This window comes from Tamandua tetradactyla, chromosome X, assembly GCF_023851605.1.
Source record: "Tamandua tetradactyla isolate mTamTet1 chromosome X, mTamTet1.pri, whole genome shotgun sequence".
Classification (NCBI taxonomy): domain Eukaryota; kingdom Metazoa; phylum Chordata; class Mammalia; order Pilosa; family Myrmecophagidae; genus Tamandua; species Tamandua tetradactyla.
Window position 1 is genome coordinate 153726472 of NC_135353.1, and position 11768 is coordinate 153738239.

General features: G+C 36.1%; 1 non-coding gene across 1 annotated transcript; it reads left to right on the forward strand.

Annotated features, from left to right (window-relative positions):
* Positions 1-836: 836 nt before the first annotated feature.
* Positions 837-942, forward strand: LOC143672313 (U6 spliceosomal RNA). Its single transcript, XR_013169777.1, has one exon. It is a non-coding gene; the product is annotated as a U6 spliceosomal RNA (small nuclear RNA).
* The last annotated feature ends 10826 nt before the right edge of the window (positions 943-11768 follow it).

The following is an 11768-nucleotide window of genomic DNA, read 5'->3' on the forward strand; positions in this document are numbered from 1 at the left end:
GCTGCCTGGGGCAAGGGATTACTAGCAGTAGAATATAGAATGCAGGGCCCAGGGACTATGAGGAAACTGTTTTCTAGGGAAGAGGAGACATTCCTACCTGCATAAATTGGGGAATTCCTAGGGCCAAATGCACATGCACAAGATAAGACACATACACAAAAAGGACCAGGGAAGCCTATATACTTTGGCCTGGGGCTATTCTCAAAACTCTTGATATGGATAAACTCTGAAGGAGAGCACTTCCCAGGTCAATCTGCAAAGACTGGGAAAGGTGTTTTCTTCTTTTGTTGTTAGCTACTGGCATTCAAGGAAAGTTCTGTCATAACACTAGTTGTATACAAGCTTAAGGAACAGACATCTCAAAGTCTAAATTCCAACTATAGTGCATTAAAATATCAAAATGTTCAAGTTTCAGCAAAGGATTACAAAACATGCAAGGAAACAGGAAGTGATAGCCCAGGCAAAGGAGAATATTAAAGCATTAGAAAGCATCAATGAGGAGAATCAGATCTGGGACATTTCAAAGACTTACAATATATGGTCCTAAATATGCTCAAAGAGCTAAAGGAAAATGTGGTCAAGAACTAAAGGAAGGGGTGCAAGGGTAATTCAGTGGTAGAATTCCCTCCTGCCATGTGGGAGACATGGGTTTGATTCCTGGACTGTGCACTCAGATTTGTTTTGTGTGCTAAAAACAAATCAACAAATGGTGCTGCAATAATGGGATACTTACATGGAGAAAGAATGAAATGTGACCTCCACCATACAGCATATAAGAAAAAAGAACTAAAGGAAATGAGGAAAACAATATATGAACACAAAAAAATATCAATAGAGTGCTCACTTAGCCAGTATATATACTAAAATTGAATGACACAGAGAAGATTAACAGGGTCACTGTGCAAGGAGGACATGCAAATTTGTGAAGCATTCCATATTTTTGTTTCAACAATAACAGTGGGTGACCAATACAGCACTCTCCTCTATAGAGAGAACAACCATGTTGAGAGGATCAACAAGGAACTAGAGAACTTAAATAATGTGATAAATGAATTAGAACCAACAGACATATATTGATCATTGCACCCCAAAACACCAGGATGCATGTTCTTCTTTAGTGCTCATGGAATGTTCTCCAGGATAGATATATGCTGTGGCACAAAACAGATCATTATAAATTTAATGATTGAAATTCAAAACACTTTCTCTGACCACAACAGTGGAATTTAATAAGCGCCCCAAAACCAGAACTTTTACAAACATATGGAGATTAAATAACACACTCTTAAACAATGAGTGGGTCAAAGGAGAAATTGTAAATATATGGAGATGAATGAAAATGAGAATACAATATATCAGAGCATATGGGATGTGGCAAAGGCAGTGCCAAGAGGAAAATGTATTGCCCTAAATGCTTATATTAAAAGAGAAGAATGAGGAAAATTTGAGAACTTAACTGCTCACCTAGAGGAACTAGAGAAAGAAAAGCAAACTAACCCTGAAACAAATAGAAGAAGAGAAATAGCAAAGATTAAAGTGGAAATAAATAAACTAGAGGTCAAAAAATAATAGAAAGAATCAACAAAACCAAAAGTTGGTTCTTTGAGAAAAGCAATAAAATTGGTGGACCCCTAGCCTGGCTGGCAAAGAAAAAGAGAGAGGATGCAAATAAAATTAGAAATGAGAGGGAGGTCATTACCATGGATCCTGAAGAAATTTAAAAAATCATCAGAGCATGCTATGAACAACTATATGCCAACAAACTGGACAACTTAGATGAAATGGACAAATTCCTAGAAACACGTGAACAACCTATACTGATGGAAAAAGAAATAGAAGATCTCAACAAACCAATTACAAGTAAAGATATTCAATCAGTCATCAAAAATCTTCCTGCAAAGAACAGCCCAAGGCCAAGTGGCTTCACAGGGGAATTTTATCAAACATTTCCAAAAGAACTGACACTAATCTTGCTCAAACTCTTTGAAAATTTTGGGGAAAAAGGAATGCTACTAACTCACTGTCATGGTTAGGGACAGGTGTCAACTTGGCCAAGTTGTGGTACCTGTTCATCTGATTGGGCAAGTGCTGGCCTGTCTGTTGCAATGAGGACATTTCATAGGATTAGGTCATGATCACGTCAGCTACATCCACAGCTGATTCCATTTGTAATCAGCCAAAGGGGAGTGTCTTCTGCAATTAGTGATGCTAAATGCAATCATGGGAAGCCTTTTAAGGAGGACTCAGAGGAGACAGGTTCCATTCCTGCTTTGGCTGGTGAGCCTCTCCTGTGGAGTTCATTCAGGCCATCCACCAGAGTCATCGGCTTCGCAGCCTGCCCTGTGGATTTTGGACTCTGCGTTCCTACGGTCACGTGAGACACTTTCATAAATTTTATATTTGCAAGTGTTCCCTGTTGATTCTGTTTCTCTAGAGAACCCTAACTAATACACTCACTCTATGAAGCTGACATCACTCTAATACCAAAACTGGATAAAGATGCTAGAAGTAAGGAAAACCCTACAGACCAATCTCCCTAATGAACATAGATGCAAAAATTCTCAACAAAATACTAGCAAATCGAATCCAACAACACATGAAAATAATTATACATCACGACCAAGTGGGGTTTATAGCAGAAATGCAAGAGTGGTTCAATACAAGAAAATCAATCACTGTAATTCAGCACATTGACAAATTGAAAGGGAAAAGTCACATGATCATATTGATTGATACTGAAAAATCATTCAGCAAAATTCAGCATCCTTTCTGAAAAAAACACTTTAAAAAGGTAGGAATCAAAGGAAACTTCCTCAATATCATAAAGGCCATATATGAAAAACCCATAGCCAGCATCATACTTAATGGTGAGAGATTGAAAGCATTCCCCCTAAGATCAGGAATGAGACAAGGATGCTCACTGTCACCACTAGTATTCAACATTGTACTAGAAGTTTTGCTGGAGTGATCAGGGAGGAGAAAGGAATAAAAGGTATCCAAATGGGAAAGGAAGAAGTAAAACTTTCGTTATTTGCAGATGACATGATCCTACACTTGGAAAACTTAGAGAAATCTATGACAAAGCTACTTGAGCTACTAAACAATTTCAGCAAAGTGGCAGGATACAAGATTAATGTACAAAAATCAGTAATGTTTCTATCCACAAGTAACTGAGGAGACAATTAAGGAAAAAATTCCATTTAAAATATTAACTAAAAGAATCAAGTATTTAGGAATAAGCTTAATGAGGGATGTAAAGGACCTATGTACAGAAAACTACAAAATATTGCTAAAAGAAATCAAAGAAGATCTAAATAGGTGGAAAGACATTCTGTGCTCATGGATAGGAAGGTTGAATGTCATAAAGATGTCAATTCTACCCAAATTGTTCTACGGAGTCAATGCAATACCAATCAACATTCCAACAACCTACTTTGAAAACTTGGAAAAGCTAGTTATCAAATATTTTTTGGAAAGGAGAGAGACCATGAATAGCTAAAGATATCCTAAAATAGAAGAGTGAAGTGAGAGGACTAATACTTCCTGATTGTAAGGATTATTATAAAGCCACAGTGGTTAAAACAGCATAGTCCTGGCACAAAGGTAGAAGTAATGACTAATGGAATTGAATTAAGAGTGTGGAAATAGATCACCAAATGTATGGTCAATTGATCTTCAGCAAGGCCCCCAAATCCACTGAACTGGGACAGAGTAGACTTTTCAATAAATGGGCAAGGGAGAACGGGATATCAATAGCCAAAAGAATGGAAAAGGACCCTTACCTTATACCCTATGCAAAAATTAACTCAAAATAGATTATAGATCCAGATATAAGAGCCAGTACCATAAAACTCTTAGAGGAAAAAAATAGGGAAACATCTTCAAGACTTAGTAATAGGAGGTAGCTTCCTAAACTTTATACCCAAAAGCAAAGCAATGAAAGAAAAACTAGATACAGAGGAACTCCTCAAAATCAAATGTTTTTGTGTTTCAAAATACTTTGTCAAAAAGATTAAGAGGCAGCCAACTCAATGGGAGAAAATATTTGGAAATCATGTATTGGATAAAGGTTTTATATTCTGTGTACATAAAGAAATTATACAACTAATTATATAATTTCATGGTTAAAAAGCACATGAAGAGATGCTCACCTTCATTAGCTATAAAGGAAATGTGAATGAAGACTACAATGAGATACCTCGCACCTATAAGAATGACTGCTATTAAACAAATAAAAAACTACAAGTGTTGGAGAAGATGTAGAGAAATTGGAACACTTATTCACTGCTGGTGGGAATGTATAATGGTGCAGCTCTGTGGAAGACAGTTTAGTGGTTCCTCAGAAAACTAAATATCGAGTTGCCTGGCAACATCGATACTTGGTATATACCCAGAAGAGCTGAAAGCAGTGACACAAACAGACATTTGCACATGACTGTTCATAGCGGTACTATTCACAATTGTTAAAAGATGGAAACAATCCAAGTACCCGTCAGCAGACGAGTAGATAAACAAAAAGTGGTATATACATATGATGGAATATTATGCACAGTAAGATGAAACTAGGTCCTGAAGCATCTGACAACATGGTAGTAACTTGAGGACATAATGCTGACTGAAATAAGCCAGATGCAAAAGGTAAATACTGTGTGATTTCGCTATTATCACTCTGGTAAAGGTAGACTCACAAACCTATAATGGTGATTATAGGGGACACAGAGGTACACAGAAGCCAGAGATGGGTGAGTGGTTGCCGAGTGAGGTTGAACTTAAATGTAAGGGAATGGGTAGAAGTATTGGTAGTTCATTAATGGAGTTATAAGTGACATTGCCACATTGAAGGTGACTTTGATTTAAAGGGGTTGTATAGAGCCATGTATCCTGTGAATTAACTCTAAAAGTGTAAATAAGTTCTTGCATGAACTACTTCAGAGATTTTATCTTGTACAAAGAGTCAATAATAGAGGAGTATAGGAAAAAACAAATATTGCATGCTCTGGCCTATAGTTAACAGGAAGACATCAACAGTACCACAGCAATACCAGGAGTAAATGATTGGGTTGGAAGGACATGAGATAAGGGGATGTTTAGATTTGATATTTGGTGAGACTGTGCTTATTGGTTCTTTTTCTCTTTGGAGCAATGAAAATTGTCTAAAATTGAAAGTGCTGATGATTGTACAACTAAGTGAGGATACTATAAGACATGGATTGGTTATTTTGGGCCTTATCCATGATGCCCAATATATGGAGAAGGCAGAAATATACAATGACTAAGATGCAGAATGCTGAACTGTGATGTGTACATATGATGGAACACTAGGCAGCTACAAAAAGGAATGAATTTGTGAGGTACACAATGAAGTTAATGAACCTTGGGGATATTATGTTGTGTGAAATAAGCGAGAAACAAAAGAACAAATATGGTATGGTCTCTTTTAAAAATATTTGTAAGAAAAATGGAGCCTAGATTGTAAGCTCTTAAAGCAGTCTCATTTAGTCTGGAGTTTTAAATTTATTTCTAGATTCTAGATGCTGTGCTATATGTATATAAACTTGTATTTCCCTGGAACTTTGGGTACCTCTCTGACACCCAAGACTCAGAGCTGTAGTTCTGCAGCTCTGAAAGTTATCATTGTTGTATACAACAACTGATGAAGTAACCAAAAAAAGATGTCAGGTTTCAATTAGAGATAAAAATAAAGCCGATCTGATTGGGACTAAGGAAAATCAGAATATAGAACAAAGGATGATATTGTATGTATTCTAGTGCTTCACTTACTGAATGAGACCATTTCTGCTTATTGTGTCTAGAACCTAAATTTTGTGTTCTAGACAATCTAAATAAACCTGCCTGGATAGCTCATTTAAACAACCCAAACACATGGAGCCCAGAATGAGAATGAGGCCTTGTAATTCTGTATAGCTTAATGTAATACCTGGAAACATCCCAGACTATGGTGGGGTTATATTAAACAGTATTTGTAGAGTTCTTTGAGGGACTAGGGAAAAAAATGGAACTATTAAACTTTCCCACCTGGGAAACCTCTGGTACTCTCTCAAACATTAGGGGCGCCCATGTAAATAGACCAAGCCCTTGATTTTGAAGTTTCCCCTTCTGAAACTTCTATAATGGAAAAGATAAGCCTACCTATGACTATGCCTAAGAGTTGCTTCCAGGAAACCTTTTTTATTGCTCAGATGTGGACTCTCTCTCTCCCTAAGCCCAACTCTACAAGAAAAAGCATTACCTTCCCCACTATGTGAGACATGACATTCAGGGGTGAAAGTCTCCCTGACAATGTGGGACATGACACCTGGGGATGAGCCTGGCCCTACACCATGGGATCAACAACTCCTTCCAGACCAAAAGGGGGAAAAGAAATGTAATAAAATAAGGTATCAGTGGCTGAGAGAGTTCAAATAGAGTCAAGAGGCTATTCTGGAGGCAGCAGAGTTGAAGATCACAGTAATTGAAATAAAAAATTTACTCTAGAAGTTCTATAGCAGATTGGAGCTGGCAGAAGAAAAAATTAGAGAACTTGATGGTAAGACAATTGAAATCATCCAGTCTGAGAAGTGGAAGAAAGAAAGGATGAAGAAAAGTGAACAGAGCCTGAGGAACTTGTAGGACCCAGCAGGCATACCAATATATGCATTGTGGAAATTCCAGAAGGAGAAAAAAGAGAGAAAGTAACCAAGAGACCGTTCCAAGAAATAATGGCTGAAAACTTCTCAAATTTACTGAAAGACATGAATATACACATCTAAGATGCTCAATGAAATCCAAACAGAATAAACCCAAATAGACTCACACTGCACTATGGTATAATCAAACTGCCAAATGCCAAAAATAAGGAGAGAATTCTGAAAGCCTCAAGAGAGAAGCAACGTGTCACATACAAGGGAGCCTAAATAAGATTAACTACCAATTTCTGATTGGAAACATGGAGGCAAGAAGGCAGTGGGAAGACGTATTTAAAGTGCTAAAAGTAAAAAACCTGCCAACCAAAAATTTTATATCCAGTAAAACTGTCTTTAGAAAATGAAGGAGAAGTTAAGATGCTCCAAGATAAAGAAAAGCTAAGGGGCTTTGTCACTACTAGACTGTCCGTACAGGAAATGCTAAAGGAAGCGTGTTCTGCAGGTTGAAAGGAAAGGGCACTTAGACAATTGACTGAAGCCACATGAAGAAATAAAGAACTCTGGTAAAGATAATGACATGGGTAAACATAAATACTAGTACTAGGGTTTAGTTTTGGTTTATCTCCACTTTTTTTTTACAGGATCTAAAAGGCAAATGCACAAAACATAATGATAAATCAGCAGTTTTGGACTCATAATGTATAAACATGTAATTTGTGACAACAGTTACATAAAGATGGGGGACAGAGAGTTATAGGAACATAGTCTGTATACTTTTGAAGTGAAGTTGGTATTAACCAAAGCAGATTGTTATAGATTTAGGAAATTAAATTTAAGGCCCATGGTAACTACAAAGAAAATAGAGAATTTGCAAACTCATTGAGACATAAAATAGAGTACAGGTTACCAGGGATGAGGGGCAGGGATAATGGGGAGTTTGTACAAAATGAGGGCAGGGTTTCTGTTTGGGGTGAAGGAAAACTTCTAGTAATGGATAGTGGTGAGAGTCCTGCAATATTGTGAATGTGATGAATCCCACTAAATGATATGCTTGTGAGGGATTGAGATGGAAAGATTTATATTGTATATATATTTTCATAATTAAAAAAAGAAGGAAAGATATGCTAAAGAAATAACGACAATTAAGAGCAATAGATGATACTGGATGGAGTCTAAAAATGGAGGAGAAAAGCTTCACAAGGACATTATTGGGACATAAGAAAAAATTGGAATATGGAAGTAAGCTTTATATCAGTGTTAAATTTCTTGAACTTGAATAACTGCACTTAAGGTGATTATATAAATGAATATCCCGTTCTTAGAAAATGTACATGGAAGTATTATGGGTTCAAGTGGTATGTATGATGTGTGCAGCCTGTTCTCAAATGTTCAGAAGATGATGGATGGATAGATAGATAATAGATAGAATATTACAGTAAGGGTGACAAAATGTTAAAATTGGTCCAACTGGGTATCTAGAAGGATGGGAGTATATTAGAGTTCTCTGTATGGAGTTAGTATTATTTTTGGAACTGCCCTGTAGGTTTTTAATTTTTTCAAAATAAAATATTGAAAAATAAATTTTAAAAAAGTAAACAAAAAATAAGTGGTCTGGCCAGGGAAGAGAAATCTCTGGAATATGGAACTGGGCTTTGCTGACTATATGTGGAATTTGAATGACTATATCACATGTAAATGGAAATGCATGTACTCAGAATAGTGTTTATTGGCTTAACTTTGAGATAAGACCCTCAGATTAATCTTATTTCAGAAGGTATTTTGATAGCAATTCAAATAAATGAGTTTTTTTTTTTAAACAAAAAGGAAGAAGAAAGGGAGCACAAATATTGCTCTGGGCTTCAGAGATGAGCTGTGTTAGGTGTTCTGGGCTCTGCTTAAGAGAAAACTTACAGAAGCATAGTAGCAAAAGAAGGGTGACAGCATAAGTCAGAAAATTCAGAGGGCAGAGATCTGCAGGCTAAAGTTAGAAATTATGGGCTATTTGAATGGAAACCAATAAGGCTAAAGTTGTAGTCATGTTCTCACTATCATCTCAAGCGTCAAGCACTGGAAACATGGGAGAATGAGGTTTTCTAATAAACCAGTTCCAAAGGTTTGAGTTCATGTTCATCTGAGTATTTTCTACCATATCTAGGGTTCTTAGTAGAGGCTTCAGTGATTTTATCTATATCTGTAGCCTAGTCTCAGCTCTTGGTAAAAGCTCAGTTTATATTTATTGCATCTAATTGACTCTGCCTGAAGTTTATTTTATCCTCCTTGTTTCTTGTTTTTTGTTGTTGTTGTTTGTTTTTTACATGGGCAGGCACCAGGAACCGAACCCGGGTCTCTGGCATGGCAGGTAAGAACTCTGCCACTGAGCCACCGTGGTCCACCCTCCTCCTCATTTCTTAAGAGAAAAGTAATAGTTCGTTAAAGCAACAACAACAAAACTTAAAACAAAAAGCAAAACAAAACAAAAATGACAATTTTTCTTATTATAAAAATAATCTGTCTAAACATTAGGTCTAAGACCATAAAACAGTTAGAGGAAAATGTAGGGAGATATCTTATGAATCTTACAATTGGAGGCAGTTTTATGGACCTTAAACCTAAAGCAAGAGCACTGAAGAAGGAAATAAATAAATGGGAACTCCTCAAAATTAAACACTTTTGTGCATCAAAGAACTTCATCAAGAAAGTAGAAAGACAGCCTACACAATGGGAGACAATATTTGGAAATGACATATCAGATAAAGGTCTAGTATCCAGAATTTATAAAGAGATTGTTCAACTCAACAACAAAAAGACAGCCAACCCAATTACAAAATGGGAAAAAGACTTGAACAGACACCTCTCAGAAGAGGAAATACAAATGGCCAAAAGGCACATGAAGAGATGCTCAATGTCCCTGGCCATTAGAGAAATGCAAATCAAAACCACAATGAGATATCATCTCACACCCACCAGAATGGCCATTATCAACAAAACAGAAAATGACAAGTGCTGGAGAGGATGCGGAGAAAGAGGCACACTTATCCACTGTTGGTGGGAATGTCAAAGGGTGCAACCACTGTGGAAGGCAGTTTGGCGGTTCCTCAAAAAGCTGAATATAGAATTGCCATACGACCCAGCAATACCATTGCTGGGAGTCTACTCAAAGGACTAAGGGCAAAGACACAAACGGACATTTGCACACCAATGTTTATAGCAGCGTTATTTACAATTGCAAAGAGATGGAAACAGCCAAAATCTCCATCAACAGAAGAGTGGCTAAACAAATTGTGGTATATACATACGATGGAATATTATGCAGCTTTAAGACAGGATAAACTTATGAAGCATGTAATAACATGGATGGACCTAGAGAACATTATGCTGAGTGAGTCTAGCCAAAAACTAAAGGACAAATACTGTATGGTCCCACTGATGTGAACGGACATTCGAGAATAAATTTGGAATATGTCATTGGTAACAGAGTCCAGCAGGAGGTAGAAACAGGGTAAGATAATGGGCAATTGGAGCTGAAGGGATACAGACTGTGCAACAGGACTAGATACAAATCTCAAAAATGGACAGCACAATAATACCTAATTGTAAAGTAATCATGTTAAAACACTGAATGAAGCTGCATCTGAGCTATAGGTTTTTGTTTTGTTTTGTTTTGTTTTTACTATTATTACTTTTATTTTTTTCTCTATATTAACATTCTATATCTTTTTCGGTTGTGTTGCTAGTTCTTCTAAACCGATGCAAATGTACTAAGAAACGATGATCATGCATCTATGTGATGATGTTAAGAATTACTGATTGCATATGTAGAATGGTATGATTTCTAAATGTTGGGTTAATTTCTTTTTTTCCGTTAATTAAAAAAAAAAAAAAAAGAGAAGGGGTAATTGGAGCTGAAGGGATACAGACTGTGCAACAGGACTGGATATAAAAACTCAGAAATGGACAGCACAATACTACCTAATTGTAATGCAATTATGTTAAAACATTGAATGAAGCTGCATGTGAGGTATAGGTTTTTTTTTTTCTCTATTATCATTTTAATTCTTATTCTGTTGTCTTTTTATTTCTTTTTCTAAATGGATGCAAATGTACTAAGAAATGATGAATATGCAACTATGTGATGATATTAAGAATTACTGATTGTACATGTAGAATGGAATGATTTCTAAATGTTTTGTTAGTTTTTTTAATTAATAAAAAAAAAATAATAATCCGTGCTTACTGTAGAAAATTTGGAAGATAAAACGAGGGACTATTAACCATGATAAACTACAGGAAGTGGGGCTGCATTTCTTTTCATGTTATTTTCCTAGACTTTTTTTTGTATAATTCAGATTGTATTAGTAGACAATTTATATATTAAATTTTTACATAAAATCACATAATTTAAATTCTATTTTATGAATGTGCTATAATTTACTTAATAATTCCCTTACTGTTCCCCATTTCTAATTTTCCTCTGAACATTTCCATCATGAATATTTTAACCTAACAAAGGTTTTTCCTCCATAATTTTAGATAATTTTCAGAGAAGAGATTTCTGAAAGAGAAAGTACTAGGAATAAGTATATAAATTTTTAAGGCCCTTCATATGTGTAACTAAATTTCCTCCTAAAAAAATGATATTAATTTCCACTCTTAACAGAAAGGATCATATGTGTTGCAATTAGGGCTGTCCAAGGTTGGAATGGTCTACTACATTTAGCTGATAATTATCATGACCTCTATTGTAAGAGGATCTCCTGAGAGGGGAGCATGAACTGAATGACCCAAAAGGTCCTTCCTAACCTGATTAAACATAACTGGACTGCTATCAGAGAACTGTCAATTTAATAATCAACTCCCCCAAGAAGTTGAGGTCTCAGCTCAGTTCAGGCACTGAACTAGCTTTTGAGGACATGGCCCCTGTCTTTAAAGAGCTTGCAATCTAGTGGGGAGACAGACATCTAAATAGATCATTTCAATATAATGTGGTAAGTGATGATATGTGAAGCACTTATAGGGTATTATGGTATTTCAAAGAAGAGGCCCTTAAGTAAAGAAACAATGTAGACAGAAGGAACATTATTGAAGATATAGAGTTATGAAAAGCATGGGTTGTGTGTATTGTGT